The following is a 19,438-nucleotide window of genomic DNA, read 5'->3' as shown; positions in this document are numbered from 1 at the left end:
CTCTCCGGGCAGCTTGCTTCAGGGCTTTGTCACCCATGAGGATGGAGGTTCTGCTCCTTCTGTAAGACTAAATGTTGCCTCTACAACCATCACCACCATCTTTGGTGGGCCCTGATTTGTTACAGTGAGGTCTCAGATAAGAAGAGCCCTGTGGCAGGATGTGTTATCATGGTAAGCTATTAATGATAACAACTCTTAATTACCTTCATCCATTTAATTACACATCTGACTACAATTAGCCTGAGAAATTGCTCTGCTAGCTGCTGGTGGAGCTAAACCATGCTCATATCCTGGCCTTTAACCCACTTCTGGAGGGATCTGAAGACAGAGAAGAGCATTTGCCCCAGTCCTACAACTGCAGGAACAAATCTGGAGACAGGTGGTGAAGTTCTTAGAATGTCAGAAGGGTTTGGGTTGGGAGAGTCCCTCAAAGGTCATCTAGTCCAAACCCCCTGCACTCAGCAGGGGCATCTTAGGTGGAGCTCCCTCCTGGTTCCTATTATTCAACTAGAACTGGTTGCTCAGAGACCCATCAAACTTTATCTTAAATGTCTCCAAGCGTGAGGGATCTAACACCTCTCTGGGCAACCTGGTCCAGGCAGACGCATGAAATGTGAAGGAAGCTTTGAAATTGCAGTGCTGAGTGCTGGTCATGGTCACACTCTGGTCATGGTAGCCAGTTTCCAGAAGAACCTCTGGAATCTTTGGACCACAGGAACTTTCAGACTGTGGTGAACTTCCATGTCTCCTGTTGTTTAATCCCTAACCTTCTGCAGCTTCACTGTGCAACCACATGCAAATGGCTTCCTGTTTGTTTCCATTTGCCTTTCATGGTTAAGCCACTCCAGACAAAGGCAGGAAGCCTACTAAATACCTGCCCAAGCTCATGCTCTGGTGTCCATCAGCTACATGGTCAAGGAAAGTCCATTCCTCTCTGGGAAATAAACACCTCCTCCGAAAGGAATTCCAAGGCAAATGGTTTGGGTTGGAAAGGACCTTTGAAGGTCATCAAGTCCACGCCCCCTGAAGCCAGCAGGGACATCTTCAACTAGCTGCTCAGACACCCACGGACCTACACCTAAGACATGCCCACTCTAACCAACTGCTGAATTCTCTCCAGTTAAGTTAGGTGGCAGCAAGTATCTGAGATACGTAGACACCAGCAGTGACATCATGTGCACAGCTCCTTCTTTTGTGGCCACAACTGGGACACAAAGCAACAAGTTAGAAGCAACCAGAGAAAGCTGAAGTACATAACAAGTATTGTTGGCATGGTTTCCTGCCAGGAAAGGCAACACAAAGCCAGAGTCCATCTCATGATGATCATTCAGCTACTAAAGATTGAAAACAGTCAAGCCTTGGACTCTTCTCACAACTAACTGCAGAGCAGCATTTTTTATGGAGATGCAACTCATCAAGTACTTGAGAACCAAGAAGACTCCAAGGAGTAAGAAACCTTTCAAGTTGTCCCTTGGGGCTTTTTTTGGTTATCCCTCCCACAGGCTGCATGTTCCAGTTGGGTAACATCCAAGAGGATGGATGCAAACCAGTAACTTCCAGAAAAGGTGGCAGGAGAGCAAAGATCTACATGAAGGTTGGCTAAAATCATTTATTCCTGTGATCTCAAGGTTGGAACCAGAATTGGGGAAGATGCAGCTACAGGGACAATGCACGGAGTTCTTGGAGCAACCTCAGAGGAACCAGCTCCTGTACTCCACTTCTCCTAATTAGTGGGACAATGCCCATTAGCACAGCATTAAGTACTTCAGAATGGACCTATTAAGGGATCTCCACATATCTTGAGGCAGTGTAAGACTTCTTCCCATTCCCATGGAGCTTTCCTAATGCATTGAACTGTCTTTGACACTGCTTTCTACAGCCCTGGAGGTTCTAAGGGCACTTTGGCCCACCAAGTCTGTCCTCAAACATTCCAGCAGTCAATAAACCCAGAGAGAAAGAGACCACCCCACTGCCAATGTTCCTTCAGCTAGATGCAGGACAACCCTCACAAGACCTCATCTGAATAGACTAAAGCCACTATGCATAGCTCAACAAAGGCAGGGATCCAAGCTTAAGCTGCCCAGCAGATGTTGCAGTCAAATTTTGGCCTAGGAGAGAAGACAGCAAGCAAAGGAAGGACATGGTGGCAGCAGTAGGTCTGTCTGCTGATGTGAAATGCTCAGTGATGGAGCACCTCTGCTGTGAGGACATGCTGTGAAAGCTGGGGCCGTTCAGCCTGAAGAAAAGGAAGTTTCAAGGACACCTTCTGCTGGCTGTCCTGAACCTAAAGGAGGTCTGAAAGAAGGATGGGGGTGGACTTCCAGCTCTGCTGTGATAGGACAAAGGGTGATGTGTTTAAAGTAAAAGAGGGAGATCTAGACCAGAAGGAAGAAATTCTGACAAGAGTGGTGAGACCCTGGCCCAGGTTTCCCACAGAGGGGACAGATGCCCCATTCCTGGAAGCAGGTCAGGCTGGATGGGTCTTTGAGCAACCTGCTCTAGTTGAAGATGCCCCTGCCCAAGGCAGAAAGCTTGGATTAGGCGACCTTTAGAAGTCCTTTCCAACCCAAGCCATTCAATAATTCCATGATTCATGTTCCTTGGTTCCCTTCCATCGCTCCCCACCAGTCCTACAACGAAGCCACCAGAGCATGCAGCAGACCACGATCTATCTCATCGCTGCAGAAGCTGCAGGAGGAGAAACTGGGTTAAGCAGATCTCAGAGGAACACAGCAAGCAGCTGCCACTGAGATGAATATTTCACAAAAAGCCATTTCATGTGCCACAGCTAAGAGCTCAAACCTCAACTCTTGGTGTGACCTTTTGGATCTCACACGTCCTCACATCTCCTTGAGCTGGTTTTAATGTAAAAATGGACATTTCGCTGCCAAAAGGGAAGTCTTTCTTTCTTTTTTAGGGTGAAAAGGATCTGATCATCCAAGAATCAGACTCCAAAACAGATGTGATATCCTAGATTCAACATCTGGACTTCTGTCCTTCATTGGACATGAGACAACTATCAGCTTTGAGTGTTTGGATGCTGGCAAGCTGCGAACCCCAACTTCATAGAGCCATGGTTTGGGTGGGAAGGGACTGTAAAAGATCATTTGGTTCCAACCAAACAACAGATTTGATGTGTCAGGCACAGAAGGCCATAAACAAACACAGTCTTCATAAGAGAAACCACTTCTCCAGGTCCTCCAGTCCCGCCACCAGCAGCACCATGTCATCCAAACACCACTAAGTTAAAGGTCCTCAGAGCCCAGAGAAGGCCATAAAGATGATTTGAAGGCTGGAATGCCTCTGCTGTGAGGACAGGTTGAGAGAACTGGGTTTGTCCAGCCTGGAGAAGAGAAGGCTTCAGAGAGATTTTAAGGTGGACTTCCAGAACTTAAAGGGAGCTACAGGAAAACTGGGAAGGGACCTTCATCACAGACTGGGGAGATGGGACAAGGGGTGATGGTTTGAAACTATAAGAAGGAGATTTAGATGAGATTAGAAATAAATTCTACATTGGGAGGGTGGTGGAACACTAGGAGATGTTGCCTAGAGAGGCTGGAGATGCCCCATCCCTGGAAGTATGCCAGGCCAGGTTGTGCAGGGCTCTGAGCAACCTGCTCTAGTTGCAGATGTGCCTGCTGAGTGCAGGGTGGGTGGACTAGCTGCCCTTTAAGGTCCTTTCCAGTCCAACCCTTTCAATGATTCCATGACTTTAAATGTATCAGAAGAAACCTGAGCTCATCTGCACTGTCATCAAGACCACCAGGCACATCTCTTGCATCAAATAATAGGCACCTACCAAGGTTAAGAACAAGTTTTGCACACACTGGTCACCCACAAAGCTCAGCATTCAGGTGTTCCTTGGCCATTTTGATCTCCTGAGTCACTATCTAATTGATAACTTTACCCCACCATGCTCCTCCTGATCACCACCTTCACTCTTGTCATTACTGCAGCTATTTTCCTCCTACCTCCAACTGGCTTTAATTGCTGTGGCCTTCTCTTTTGAAGCTTCAAACCCATTCTTCTGCTCCAGCTGTCACCTGACAGAAAGCAAACCTGCTGCCAGCTGGATTTCTTCACCTAAGATCTGAGCAGCTGTACCCCCCCAAGCAACTAGAAACAGAGAATCTAAGAATCAGAATGGTTTGGCTTGTAAGAGACCTTTGAAGGTCACCCAGTCCAACCAACCTGCAGTCAGCAGGACTATCTTCAACTAGTGGAGGTTGGTTAGAACCCCTTACAACCTGACCTGGAATGATTCCAGGGATGGGGCATCTACCACCTCTCTGGGCAACCTGGATGGTGTCCGTGGTGGTGCCTCACCACCCTCTAAGTGAAGAACTTCTTCCTCAAACCAAGTCTAAATCTCCCTCTTTTTGTTTGAAATCATCACCTCTTGTCCTGCCCCAACAGGTCCTGCTGAAGACTGTCCTATCCTCATCTAGAACAAGTTGCTCAGAGCCTCATCCAACCTAACCTGGAATGTTTCAAAGGATGAGGCATCTACCACCTCTCTGGGCAACTTAGTCAAGTGTCTCATCACTCTCTCTGTGAAGAACATCTCTCTAGTCTGTCTCCCTATTTTAGTTGGTAAGGACTTGTTAACTGATGGCTTCCTGCCTCATCACCCACCCAGAAGCAGCCTCACAGGATTCCCAGGGTAATTTAGATCTGATTTAGATATTCCAAGGATAGCGAGATGCCTTCACCCTGTCCTCAGGGCTGTGGGCAAGAGAAGCTCTTAACCTGCCTGCTGTGATAGAACAGGCATCTTCCAGGCTCCCAATCCCACTGGCAGTCAAGGGAATTCTCTGGCAGGACACCTGTCCACCTGTAGACACCAGCCACAGCGCACAGGTGAACCAACCCCTTTGTCAGCACTTACTATGTGTCCTCTCAAATCTTTTACAGTCACGAAACCATCAACACTTGCTCCAAGGAGAAAGATGGAGATGATGGAAACTTGGTTGGTGAAACCAGCCAGTAAAGTATCACAGAAGGGTGGGGGTTGGAAGGGACCTCTGGAGATCATCTAGTCCAACCCTCTGTCCCGGGTTTGGGCTGATCCCTCCCCCAGGAAGAAAGTGGACTCAGCACAACACAGAACCCTTTTTTTGAAAAGTCAGGGAAAGAAGAAATTGTATTTTTCTTATAGTATAACAATGTAAAGAGAGATAATAACTAGAGAAGGAAGGAAGAAAAAAAAAATACAATAACCTTAAGGGAGATGGGGGAGGGGTCAAGCAGCAGCGAAGCAGCAGAAGCAGCAGTAGCCAAAACAGCAGCCGGGGAAGATAGGAGAAGCTGCAGCAGCAGAAGCCAGCGGGAGAAGGGGTAGAACAAGCTGTGCTTCTAGACATTAAGTTCTTGATGCTCCAATGAAATTATATTAATTTATCTATTGTTGCCATTTATGTGGCCTATCCCTGGAATGTTCATCTCTCCCCTATGTCTGAGCTAGAGGATCAGCTCAAACAGCCACACCCTCCTGGCTAAAGCAGGTTGGCCAATGATCCCAATGTCCAGATGGGTTTGGAATCTCTGCAAAGGAGGAGACTCTACAACCTCCCTGGGCAGCCTGCTACAGGGCTCTGAACTCTCCAAGCCAAGAGGTTTCTCCTGATGGAACCTCCTGGCTTCCAGTTTGTGCCCACTGCCCCTTGTCCTATCACCACGCACCACTGCAAAGAGTCTGGGCCCATGCCCTTGACACCTAGCTCCTCACAGTGGTCCATTGTGGTTGGCTGATTTGTTTTTAACCAAATATTGGAGGAGGTCACCTAACAAACCCTGTTCATTGTCTCCACGCTTAGCTCAGCAGCTCCGTTCCACAAGGAACTGAGGTGGAGGAAGCAGCAGCAGCATTTTTCTGCCTCCCCAGCCTCACCCATGGGGCTAATTAATATTCCTTATGCACCACACCCCTAATTACCATCGATTGAAGCATCCATAAAAAGCTCTTTGGTCTCCAAAGTTTGACTTGGATTTTGCCTGTGGATTTTCCACACCGCAGAAGACCCATTATTAAGTCCCTGATTTTAATTAGGGCATCAAACCCCTCCTGATTAGAGTACAAAAACCCAACGGCGTTGAAATGAAGAACACAAAAAACCTCCTCCTCCTCCTCCTGCAGCTCATCAAGAAGATATTTCCACCCACAGCAAAGGGTGACACGTCCCAGACGGTGACACACACTCAAGCCCCACGGTGGAAGAGCTTGGAGATGAGATGAAAGCTCAGCTTATTAGCATAAATTAGGATAGAACAGATTGAGCAATGCTCAGGAGGACCTGGGGCAGCTCTTGAGGTTTTAGGTTGCTCCAGAGCTGGACAGACTTCCTGGGAAGATCAGGTGTGGTAAGGCTTAGAAACACAGAATGGTGGGGGTGGGAAGTGACCTCTGGAGATCATCCAGTCCAACCCCTCTGCTAAAGCAGGGACACCTACAGCAAGTTGCCCAGGATTCCAGTGTCCAGGCAGGCCTCTTCACAGGTGACTCCACAGCTTCTCTGGGCACCCTACTCTAGGGCTCTGTTGCCCCCAGAGCCAAATGGTTTCTACTCAAAGTTGGGAAATTTCTCCTCATGTTCAGAACCTCCTGGTTTCCAGTTTGCGCCCATTGTCCTGTCACTGGGCACCACTGACTGGCCCCAGACTCTTGCCCCACTCACCTGCTTCAGCTCTTGCTGAGCATTGAGCAGACCCCCTCTCAGGCTGCCCTTGAAGCTCAACAGCTCCAGGGCTCTCAGCCTTTCCTCACAGAGATGCTCCAGGCCCCTCAGCATTCTCGTGGCACTCTGCTGGACTCTCTCCAGTAGTTCCCTGTCTCTCCTGAAGTGGGGAGCCCATAACTGGACCTAGTTCTCTAGCTGTGTCCCCACCAGGGCAAAGTAGAGTGGGAAGAGAACCTCCCTTGTCTTGCTGGCCACACTCTTCTTCAGAAGACACAGGTGACCTGTGATCTTCTTGGCCAGGAGGTCACATTGAGAGCTCATGGGCAACTTGTCCACCAGCACTCTCAGGTCCTTCTCTACAGAGCTGCTTTCCAGAAAGTCACCCACCCCTCACCTGAACTGCATAACTTAGAAACATGAAAGCTGGAAAAGACTCCAACATCACCAAGCTTATGGGGTCTGGGGCCTCCTGGGCCACCTTGTGCTCACATGGGCTGTGGACCTTGACCACATCCGCTGTCTGCACAGGACACGGGTGGAGAACAGAGCCAGCAGTGTTCCTCCAGGCCCTTTGGAGTGGTTCCATGTGGTCACAGCAAGCGAGGGCGGAAGAGAGGGATAAAAGGGCACAGCTGTTCTTCTGCCAGCTTCATCTCAATAGTCACAGCATCATCGACTCATTTAGATTGGAAAAGACCTTTGAGATCATCAGGGTCAACCATCAACCCAGCACTGCCAAGTCCTCAACCACCCCTTGAGATCACCTTTGGCTCTATGAAGGAGTAGGCCACTTGAGCATTGGGTGAAGAGGAAGCTGAAGGAAGGAGGAATGCTTGACACCTTCAGCCCAAAGACCCAAACTGTGAAGCTAACTGACCCCCCCTGCCATGGAACACAGATCATCAGCAACAGCAGGCAGCTCTGAAGCATGGCAGCGAAGTTCAGCCCAGAAGCCCATCAAGCTTTTGCTGTCAAAACTGCTGACAGATCTCCATCTGTCCAGGAAAAGAGATTCTGGTTGTCCTCTCCCTCCACTGTTCCTGCTCTCCTCAATGGCTTGGCTGACAGATTCCAAGAGGGAAGCTGGTGATTTGTGGTCTGCTCTGTCTACAAGTAGAGTGGAACCAGGTTTCAAGTTGTCCTGCCCCAAAGGCACTGCCCCAAAACCAAGAGGAGAAGAGTTTCAGGGGAGTGTTTTATCATCTCAGTTCTCACATCCAGGAGTGTGACAGAGCTCAGTGAAGTGAAAGAAAGTCACGTTCACAAACCCATCTGCATGGCAAACCTGCTTTCAGGGCCACCAGTAATGTAAGGCTGTGGTATTGAGGCTTGGAACATTTATGCTGTGATGACAGGCTGAGAGAGTTGGGGTTGTACAGCCTGGGAAAGGGAAGGCTCTGGGGAGACCTTCCAGTGGCCTTTCAGGACTTCAAGGGGATTACAGGAAAGATGAGGAGAGTCTTTTTAGCAGGACCTGTTGTGACAGGACAAGGGGTGATGCTTTGAAACTAAGAGAGAGAGGTTTAGACTGGAGAGAAGGGAGAAATGTTTGACACTGAGGGTGACGAGATCCTGGCTCACAGTGCCCAGAGAGGTGGGATAAGCCCCATCCCTGGAACTATTCCAGGCCAGGTTGTTTGGGTCTTTCAGCAACCTGCTCTAGTTGCAGATATCCTTGTTGACTGCAAGGGCTTGGATTAGATGAGCTTTAAAGGTCCCTTCTCACCCAAACCATTCTAAGATTCTGTGAACTACAGCTTGATGCCCACCTCCTTTCATAGAGAAGTCCTGTCACCCCTTTATCCTTCATCTCACAGCAGCCCTCCAGGCTCCTAAGGAGACAAGTCTTCAGGGGAGACCTTCTTCATTTCAGCTGGTGACACATCTAGTCTAAAGGTCTAATCTGGAATGCTCTGCAAATGGGGCTGCCAAAACACATCACAGAATCACAGCATACCTTTGGTTGGAACAAACCTTCAAGATCATCCAGTCCAACCTTCGACCCAGCACTGCAAGACTGCCAGTAAACCATGTCCCTAAGCACCAGGTGCACAGCCTTTTAAATACCTCCAGGGGTGGTGGCTCCACCACTGCCCTGGGCAGGCTATTCCAGTGGGCAGGCTGTCTCCAGAGGACCTGGCAGTGAGTCCTCCTCTCCAAAGTGGTGTGGGTGACAGCACTGCCCTCCCATTCCATTCTTCCCCAGTGTTTTGCAAGAGAAGGAGCCAGAGAGAAGCTGTCTGCTGGGGCCAGACACTCTTTCAGAAGAGTCCTAATTAGCTGGGCTCCTAAATATGTGAGGCTGAGATGGAGAAACAAGGAGTTGCTTCTTCTGATGGAGTTGCAGAAAGCATCTGGAGCACGGCCAAAGAAGAGCAACAAAGTGGGTGAAGGGCTGGGAGAATTTGTGAGAAGTGGCTGAGGGACCTGGGGTTGTTCAGCCTGGAGAAAAGGAGGAGACCTGGCTCTCTGCAACTCCTTGAAAGGAGACTGAAGCCAGGTGGGAGTTGGTCTCTGAGGAAGTGGCCTGAGGTTGTCCTGGGGTAGTTTTAGGTTGGCCATGAGGAACAATTTCCTCATGGAAAGCATTGTCCAAGCCTGGCCCAGGGTGGTAGTGGAGTCTCCATCACCAGAGAGATTTCAAAGCTGTGGAGATATGGTGTTGAGGGGCATGGTTTAGCAGTGGGCTTTAGTGCTGGGTTAACTGTTGGACTTGATGATCTTAAAGGTCTCTTTCAATCAAAACAATTAAGTGATTCTATGACTCCAATTTTCCAATCTATTCATTTCAGAGCCCATTCTCAGTGTGACAGCTCTAAGAACCTCATCAGAGGCTGCAAGAAGCTCAGAAGAGTCATTAGATCCAAGGGACCACCAATAACCACACAAGTTATTTCCCACTTATAGATCCCCTCATCCTGATGCTTTGGGACAACAGAAACCTGCTTCAGATCCGCCTTATTTCAGAACAAAAAAAAAGAAAATTAGGAAGGAAAGGGAGGCTTGACCTCACCACACATTAGTTGGATGCTGGAAGCTGCAGCAGATGCCTGCATGAAGAACAGGCTTTGACTGGAAAAGGAGAAAAAGAGACCTGATAGAAGAGGTCCTTCCAGCAAGCCAGAACCTTCCACCAGGACAAGGTAAAACTCCGTTTTGCATGAGCAGCAGCAGTCTGGAGAAGACCAGGATGAGCTGTGGTGTAATCAGTGGAAGATCTGGGCTTTCAATCCTACATATTTAATGTGTCTCAGGCAAGCAGTCAAGAACGACACAGCCTAATCCATTTTTAATGCTCCACATTCTTCTCCTCACTGCTGCTTTGTACCTAAAACAGGTCCCCAGTAATCATTTATCCTGAGAGCTTCAGAACTTTGTGTTGAAGGAAAATTACAGCAGAGGGAGAGGATTCTTCTGGCTTGATTTCATCCCAGAAACAACTTCTGCTGATTGCTTTAGGACTGTTGGAGAAGGTTCTTTTATTCATGTCAGAGGCCTCCTGAGATGTTAATAATCACAGAATGGTTTAGGTTGGAATGGACCTCAAAGATCATCCAGTTCCACCCCCCACACAGGCAGGGACACCTCCCACTAGAACAGATCACTCAAGGTCTCATCCAACCTGGCCTTGAACACCTCCAGTCTCCCTGGGCAACCTGTTCCAGTGTCTCACCACCCTTACTCACATAAAGAACCCTTTCCTAACATCTATCAGCCCAGTAGACACTGTGGTGGCCTAGGAGCCCTCATGCTCTGGCAGCTGTTGTTCAAAATCCACTGATTTCTACCTCTTCTTCACTTAAGGGCATCTCTCCACCCCAACTCACCCCCGCTTTGTTCCTGTTAGGCTCAACAGTGGCCACCAGCCGCCTGTCTAACTGTCCTCCTCCTCTTCCTCCTCCTCCTCCTCCTCCTTGTACATCCAATCCAATTTAATTATTATTTCAGTAGGGCCTACAGTAGGACCAGGGGTGACAGTTTGCAACTCAAAAGGGGAGATTCACATTGGAGAGAAGAATTCTTAATGTTGAGGGTGATGAGACCTTGGACCAGGCTGCCCAGAGATGTGGCACATGCTCCACCCCTGGAACCCTTCCAGGTCAGGTCAGATAGGGCTTTGAACAACCTGCTCTAGTTGAAGATCACAGAATCCCAGCTTGGTGGGGGTGGGAAGGGACCTCAGCAGGTCATATAGTCCAACTCCTTTGCTAAAAGAGGGCCACCTAGAGGAGGTCACCAAGGATCACAATGTCCAGGAGGGTTTGGAATCTCTCCAGAGAAGAAGACTCCACAACCTCTTTGGGCAGCATTGGAACAGTTTCCAGTGTTCTAGCACCCTGAAGTCAAGATGTTTCTCCTCATGGAACCTCCTAGGTTCCACTTCGTGCCTGCTGCCTGTCACCGGGCGCCACTAGGAAGAGTCTAGCCCTTATCTCTTGCCCCCCACCCTTTAGCTCTTGCTGAGCATTGAGCAGATCCCCTCTCAAGCTGCTCTTCTCCAGGCTAAACAGTCCCAGGGCTCTCAGCCCTCTCCTCCTCACAGAGATGCTGCAGGCCTCTCAGTAGCTTTGGAGCCTACAATGGAGAGAGTAGTTCCCTGTGTCTCTTGAACCCTGGAACCCAGAACTGGACCCAGTCCACCAGCTGTTCCCTCACTAAGGCAGAGTAGAAGGAGAGGAGAATCTCCCTTGACTAGCTGGCCACACCCTACTTCACACTCCCCAGGAGTCCATTTGCCTTCTTGGCCAGGAGGGCACATTGCTGGCTCACGGTTCACTTTCAACAGCTGCAAACACGAAGAGCTGGGTTTGTCCCACTTTCAGTAGCACACTTCCTTCTTTTGTCCCCTATCTCAGATTCTGCAGCTCCTCCTCAATAGCACAATTCCAGGGCTTGCCAAGATTCCTTTTCCTGGGAGCTCTGATCAGACCAAATAATTTTTATCACCACTCAAAAATGAGTCTTGAACTAATGCCTGAAACCACACTTGAGCTTCCAGCTGTCTTCAGCTCACCAAACAACTTGGAGAAAGGCTCTCTGAATAACATCTCCTGTTTCTCAAACCCTACCCTTGGGAAGAGCCTGACCTACTTGGCAGGAGTTTGAAGAAGCTCTGCTTTGGTTTGGGGTTTTTTCCTCACTTTTTAATGATTTAAGACAAATGGGAAGCAGCAGAGAGGTAGGAATTGCACAAAGTCCTTAGCAAAGCAGCCCAGGGATGGTTTGAGAAGACTATTAGCATAATTTTGCATTTTAATCCCCCAAATGCCACATTCAACTGGTCAAAAGCCAAAGCAAACAAAGTTTCTGGTGTGTGTCAGCAGTTGTCCAGTGGAGGCTTGTAGATGAGGTGAGAGGTCCTAAAAAAAGACCAGCAGCAAAGGCTGGATGAATGTTTTTCCACTCAACACGGCACAGATCAACATCAGTGCCCAGCTTGCAGTTTCTCTTGACTAGCTCGATTTAGACCCATCTCCATGGGGTTAAGGGCAGAGGCTTCACAGAATCATTTTGGTTGGAAGAGACCTTTAAGACCATAGAATTGTTTGGGCTGGAAAAGATCTCTACGATCAGCAAGTGCAACCATCAACCCAACACCACCATGTCCTGAAGTGCCATGGTCACACATTTCTTGAATGCCTAGAGTCCAATCATTCAGCAAGGCTTTGGATCTTCCTGACAAGAAGATATTGGGTTGTCTGCATCAGGGAGAGACAAAAAAGTGCTTCCAGGACTTCTCCAGGGTGAAACAAGAGCTCAGGTGCTCCACAGGTAGCAGAGGGAGGCAAAAATCAAGTAGGCATAACTAGGATGGGACAGGACAGGACACTGTTGCATTCTGAACCCCTCACTTGAACGGCACTGAAGGCCTGAAGTGGGTGGAAGGCCAATGAGGCTGGTGAGGGGTCTGGAGAACTTCTGAGGAGCAGCTGGGGGACCTGGGGTTGTTCAGCCTGGAGAAAAGAAAGGCTGAGGGGAGAGCTTCTGGCTCTCCACAGCTCTTTGAAAGGAGGCTGAAGGCAAGTGGGGGTTGGTGTCTCCAAGGAACAAGTGGCAGGACAAGAGGAATTTGCTTCAAGTAGCCCCAGGGGAGGTTTACGTTGGTCATGAAGCACAATTTCTTATGGAAAGGGTTGTCAAGGCCTGGCCCAGGTTGCCCAGGGCAGTGGTGGAGTCTCCACACCTGGAGGGGTTTCAAAGCTGTAGAGATGTGGTGCTGTGTACAGACGCTGACCTGGTAGTGTTGCATTAACAGTTGGATTCGATGGTCTGAAAGGTCTCTTCCCACCTAGACCATTCCATAATTCTCTGTGCTGTGTAGATGGAGCCTGAGACCACTCTTCTCATCACGGATTTGCACATGCCAAACTAGCTAGAGTGCCCACGTACCTTCAAGTGTGATAAAGTCCAACCAGAATTACACCACAAGAAGTGTGAGCAGAGCAGACTGCTCCAGCTCAAGAGATATGACAAACCTGGGGGCTGCTCATGTTTGCTCCTTCCTAAATCACTGAGGAGAATTACTAAGAGAAAAAGAGTAGCACAGAGTCATAGTTTGGACAGGAAAGGACCTTCAAAGGTCATCCAGTCCAACTCTCCTGCAGTCAGCAGGGATATCTGCAATTAAAGCAGGTTGCTCAGAGGACCAAACAACCTGAGCTGGAATGGGGCATCTACCATCTCTCTGGGCAACCTGGGCCAGGGTCTCAGCACCCTCACAGTGAAGAATTTCTCCCTGACATCTCATCTAAATCTCCCTAGTTTAGTTTGAAATTCATCACTCCTTGTCCCATCACAACACTCCTCAATCAAGGTCTCTACCTAACTTTCCTGTAGCCTCTTTCAAGTCCTGGAAGGCCATCAGTCCTCTCTGAAGCCATCTCCTCTCCAGGCTGAACAATCCCAACTCTCTCAGCCTAGTCTCAGAGCACAAGGCTTCCAGCCCTCCCAGCACTGTTGTGGCCTCCTCCATCCCCACTGCAACAGGTTCATGTCTCTGCTATGCTGAGGACTGCAGAGCTGGCCCCAGCACTGCAGGTGGGGTCTCAGCAGAGGGATGGAATCCCCTACCTCTACCTGGGCCCACACTGCTGGGAATCAGCCCAGGACATGGGTTATGTCCCACTGTCATAAGACAGGACATTTTCAGTTGGAAGGAACCTATGATGATCATCTAGTGCAAATAAATCACCCCTAACCTAGGTGATCCTGCTTTAGCAGGGGGATTGGACTAGATGACCTCCAGAGGTCTCTCCCAACCCCCACCATTCTGTGATTCTAAAGAGTACTAGTGGACACTTGCAAGATGAAATCTGTTCCAACCATAAAGCTCCCAAGTCTCCTGCTCTCCTGTCAAACACAGAGCTAAGCCAACTTTCTCCCTGCATCATGACTTAGTTTCGCTCCCCTTCATCTGCCACCAAACACCACAGCCAAGGCTTGGAGCTTGCAGTTCCTACCTCTCCTCCTTGTCCCACACCCTAGATGCTTCCCTCCCTTGGAAGAAAAGGTCCCTTTATTCCCACGTAGCAATGGCATTTGGCTTTGAGGCTGGAGTTTCATGTCAGGGACAAAGATCGAGCCAAGGTCCCACCTCGTCACCAGTGCCCACGTAGTGCCAGGACAGACCGACCTTGTTCTGGGGAATGGCAACAAGTCCCTGCTCTCATGACTTGGCAAGTTCACTGCACTCAACATTTGCTCTGTGTGTGCTGGTGGTACTGTCAGGGGGTGAAAAATCCACCCAAGTGGGAGGATTTCAGCACCCAGCTCCAACTTGTGTTCAACCTTCTTCATCCCTCTAGAAAACACAAAAGCTCTGGGGACAAGGAGACTCTCCATAGGTTTGTCAACATCTACTGCAATGGGGTTTGTCCTCTGCTGGCACCTAATTGCTGAAGAGCAATGGAGATGCTAAAGGTCATTTGTTGGAAGCTTTGCCGTCTGAGCACAGCTCAGAAGAGCTTCTGAAGTTGTTTGTGGTGGTTTATTCATCCGTAAAACAACATCCCCCTAGGGCACAGGAGATCAGGAGAGACAGACAGAAAATCCTCCAGCTGAAGGTCACAGAAATGGCCTGCAGCCCCTCTGTGCTGAAGACAGCCTAGGAGGTGAACCATGGAGCACCACAGCTGAGGGACAAAGCCTCCTCTAATGAGCAAAGTCAGTCCCAGCTGGCCAGGTTCACCATTCCTCTCAGAAAAGTCAACTGTCACCTGATTCTTCTCATCCTGTTCTAGTCAAGACTAAAGTGGAGCTGGGAAGGAATTCCCACCTTCAACTCCTTCCACCATCTCAGGGCTGGGGTGGCTTGAACCAACAGGGACAGAAGATAAGCACAAGCTGGGTGATGAGTGGGTTGAAGGCAGCCCTGTGAAGGATTTGGGGGTGTTGGCTGATGAAAAACTCAACATGAAGTAAGGAAGGAGGGCTTCATTGTGGTGGTGCAACACTGCAACAAGTTGCCCTGAGAGGTGCTCCAGATGCTCCACACCTGGAAGTGTTCAAGGCCATACTGGATGGGCCCCTAAGCAACCAGGTCTAGTGGAAGGTGTCCCCAAGTGTAGCAGGGTGGGTTGCACTAGATGATCATAAAGGACTCTCCCAGTGCAACCCAGTCATAACCACAATTCTGTGACTCGGGCAAAGATACTAAGTTGTGAAACAGCCATCAGTGAGCTGAAACTCAGGAACCTCCTGAGAAATGCTTAAAGCAACATCTTGGAGATAACCAGCTCCTAGTTGTGTCCATCACACATCACCTGGACCTTACATGGCACCTTTTATTCCCCTTGCACAAATGTCCACCCTCCTCACCCAACTTCACGGGGCCTAGTAGCACATTCGCAGTGTTACAAAGCTCTGAAGAACTTGTGGTGTGAGTAAAGAGGCTCAAGGCAGTCAATCAAAATAACTGACAGTCATAGGCACTGTGCTCTTTGTGATGGCTGTCTTGATAAATCCACCTGGATGAATTCATTCAACTTCATAGGGGCTGGGATGAAACACAGTGACCACCGAGTGCCCTGGTGATTGAAGAGCTGAAGGAGGAGTAACAAATCTGCCCCTCTGCTGATGCAAGTGGGCCAGGAGAGTGGCCACAAGCCAGCAGTGGAGTTTTGGCAAGGTGGAAACATGCTGCCTTCCACCTCCTTGACCCACTTCTTATCCTGCTAAGTAGGACCACCGCTTCCTTGCTTCTGGATATTTGGGTCCAGTTCTGGACTCAAAAGTTCAAAGGAGACAGGGAACTTCTGGAGAGAGTCCAGTGGAGGCTGTGAAGATGCTAAGGGGCTTGGAGCATTTCTGTGAGGAGAAAAGGTTGAAAGATCTGGGACTGCTGAGCCTGGAGAAGAGCAGCCTGAGAGGATCTACCCAATGCTCAGCAAGAGCTGAAGGGTGGGGAACGAGAGGTTGAGGCCAGACCCATGTCAGTGGTGCCCAGGGAAAGGCCAAGGGGTATTGGCTTGGAGAGTTCAGAGCCCTGGAACAGGCTGCTCAGAGAGGTTGTGAAGTCTCCTTCTCCAGAGAGATTCCAAACCCATCTGCACATTGTGATGCTGGGCAACCTGCAGTGGATAACTCTACTTTAGCAAACTGTCTCCAGAGGTCACTTCCAAATTTCCACCATGCTGAGATTCTGTGATTCTTCCCAAGAAAAGCAATGTATGGCCACCAGAACATCAGCATGGGCCAGAACCTCACAAATAATTATGCTTTGAGGGATTTTTCTTTGTGTGTGTGTGTGTGTGTGTTAAGAGACATTTTCCAAGCAATGTTCTCCACTCCTAAATCCAGCTGACAGATTCCAAGCTCCTTGACATCTCTGTAATTAGCCACTGACAGCTGACTGAGACTTTGATGAGGCTGCTATATTTGCAGCCTTTTAGCATCATTCATCTTGAAGGACCATCCTTCACCTCACAAGTTATGAAGACACCAAGGATGGAGTGGTCAGCACTTGGCAATTTCCTGCTCTTTTCTTCTGAGAGCTCAGAAGAGAGAGAGATGCCAAGGACGGCAGCGTGTGATGAAGTTGACCGGAGGAAAGCAGGTTCTCAGCAGGCATTTGATTAGGAGGAGGCAAGATCTCCAGGGAGAAGAACAGAGTCTTGTTGAAGTACCTCTGTTTGTCCCTGTTTGCCTCCCTCCTGTGTCTTCCCACTCAAACTGAGATGTTCTGCAGCATTTCTGTGACCTATTTGCCTGTCACAGCTGCATCTCAATATTGCCACCATGCATGATCAGTAACTAGTCCTGATCGTCTTCACGTGGACAGCCAGGATGGGGTCACTCCTTATTCCTCCACCTCCGTGTGAACGCTACAAAGGATGCAAAGAGATCATCAAATGGTTTAGGTTGAAGAGGACAATTGAAGGTCATCATGTCCAGAGGTATCTACAACTAGAATGGGTTGCGCTCGCAGCCCCAAAACCTGACCTGGAATGGTTCCAGGGCTGGGGCATCTCCCACCTCCCTGCGCAGTCCTGGGCCACCCTTACCACCCTCATCATAACAACTTTATTCCTGCTCTGCAGTCTAAACCTCTTTTTTGAGTTTCGAACCATCACCCCTCATCCTCTTCCAACAAGTCCTGCTTAAAACTCCCTGTCCTTCCTGAAGCATCTTTTAAGTACTGGAAGGCCACCAGGAGGTCTCCCCAGAGCCTTCTCTTCCCCAGGTTGAACAACCCCAACTCTCTTTGGGGGCTGGCCTGCTGGAAAGCAGCTCCATGGAGAAAGAGCTTGGAGTCCTGGCAGACAGCAAGTTCTGCACGGGCCAGCAATGTGCCCTTGTGGCCAAGAGAGCCAATGGCATCCTAGGGTGTATCAGGAAAAGTGAGGTCAGCAGGTCCAGAGAGGCTCGTCTCTCCCTCTACTTTGTTCTGGTGAGACCACACCTGGAATACTGTGTCCAGTTTTCATAGAATCAGTCAGGCTTGGAAGGGACCACAAGGATCACCTACTTCCAATCCCCCTGCCATGGGGGCAGACACCTTACCCTACATCAGGCTGGCCAGAGCCTCATCCAGTCTGGTCTTAAACACCTCCAGGGATGGGGCCTCAACCACCTCTCTGGGCAACCCATTCCAGGCTCTCACCACTCTCATGGTGAAGAGCTTCCTCCTCACATCCAGTCTGAGCTTATGCACCTCCAGCTTTGCTCCATTCCCCCTAGTCCTGTCGCTATCTAATATCCTAAAAAGTCTTTCCCCAGCTTTTTTGTAGGGCCCCAGATTTTTGGGCTCCCCAATTCAAGAGAGACAGGGACCTGCTGGAAAGAGTCCAGTAGAGAGGCACAAGGATGACTGGGGAACTTGAGCATCTCTCTTATGGAGAGAGACTGAGACACCTGGGGCTGTTTATTCTGGAGAAGAGAGGGCTGAGATCTGACCACTGTGTACAGATATCTGAGGGGTGGGTGTCAAGTGGATGGGGCCAATCTCTTTTCAGTGGTAGCAACAGCTACAAATTGGGACATGGAAAGTTTCACCTCAATATGAGGAGAAACTTCTTTACAGCAAGGGTGACAGAGCACTGGAACAGGCTGCCCAGGGAGGTTGTGGAGACTCCTTTTCTAGAGACTTTCAAAACCTGCCTGGATGTGTTCCTGAGCAAACTACCTGTGATCATGAGGAAGCAGAAAGAAGCAGCCAAACATTGAGGAGCTCAGCCTAAGTAAGACGGCCCAGACAGCACCCGTGAGTGACAATAGAGTAACAATAGAGTAATCATGAATTCTCTAACCTGCCTACCTGGGGGGCCACCAGGCCCCCCAGGCCTTTGATCCCCTCCACCATTCACCCAGTGCGCACCATGGGGACTCACCGGTGATGAGAGGAGGAGGATCCCTCTGCCCAGTTGGGCAAACTTGGGGCTTCTGTGTTTCCTGGCTCCGTTATAAAGGGCAGTGAGTAGGGAGGGCAAAGTGGTCACACCTGGGGTGGGAGGAGACTCTAACAGAACCCAGGTGCTCTGAGTTTGGGGCAAAAAAGGGAAATTGCAGTGTGGGGTGGGAAAGGGGAGGTGGTGCTGAAAGGAGGGAGATGGAGAGGAAAAAGATGGAGATGAAAAGAGGAAGGTGGAGGAAAAGGAAGGAGATGGAGAGGAAAGGAGGAAGATGGGGGGAAAGTAGGATAAAAAAATAATAAAAATTAAAACTGGCCTATTAAAAAAAACAACAGGAGGTCCTACTCTGGCAGGGGGGCTGGACTAGATGATCTTTCAAGGTCCCTTCCAGGCCTTAACATTCTGTGAGTGTGGATTTCTCAGCCTAGCCTCACTGCAGAGCTGCTTCAGCTTCTGATCATCTTTATGGTCTCCTCTGCACTCCAGTCCAGCAGGTCCATATCTCTCCTGTGCTGAGGACTCCAGAGCTGGCCCCAGCACTGGTGGGGTCTAAGCAGAGTGGAGAAGAGGGGCAGAATCCTCTCCCTTCACCTGTTGCCAGGGATGTAGATGCTCTACCAACCACCTGGGACCTCCATCTACCCAGAACACACCAAAAATGAATCAAAGCCTGGGGCTCTCAGGGCTTGCCATCACTTGGAGATGGAAAACGAGGCCAAGAAGAGCAGTTAATCAAAGGTCTCATGTTTAATTTCCATCAGGAGTCACCATCTAAGTGCTCAGGGTCACCACACTGACCCACTTAACTGCAGACTAAAATACTTCAGCACAGCTGAGCCTGCACCTGAGTCCTCATCGACCTTCATCCCATCTCTCCATTCATTGAGATCTCCTCCAGTATTTCATAGCTCT

At 49.4% G+C, this 19,438-nt stretch overlaps 1 protein-coding gene and 1 long non-coding RNA gene across 3 annotated transcripts in view; both read right to left on the bottom strand.

Moving 5' to 3' along the window:
• ARHGAP39 (Rho GTPase activating protein 39) overlaps positions 1–19,438 on the bottom strand; it is a 106,362-nt gene that overhangs the window by 44,783 nt on the left and 42,141 nt on the right. The window lies entirely within an intron of this gene.
• Positions 13,487–18,851, bottom strand: LOC135181342 (uncharacterized). Its single transcript, XR_010304836.1, has 2 exons — positions 18,506–18,851; positions 13,487–16,999 (listed from the first exon to the last, which is right to left on the bottom strand). It is a non-coding gene; the product is annotated as an uncharacterized LOC135181342 (long non-coding RNA).

Source organism: Pogoniulus pusillus, chromosome 14 (assembly GCF_015220805.1).
Source record: "Pogoniulus pusillus isolate bPogPus1 chromosome 14, bPogPus1.pri, whole genome shotgun sequence".
Lineage (NCBI taxonomy): Eukaryota > Metazoa > Chordata > Aves > Piciformes > Lybiidae > Pogoniulus > Pogoniulus pusillus.
This window is presented reverse-complemented; position numbering and strand designations above follow the sequence as displayed.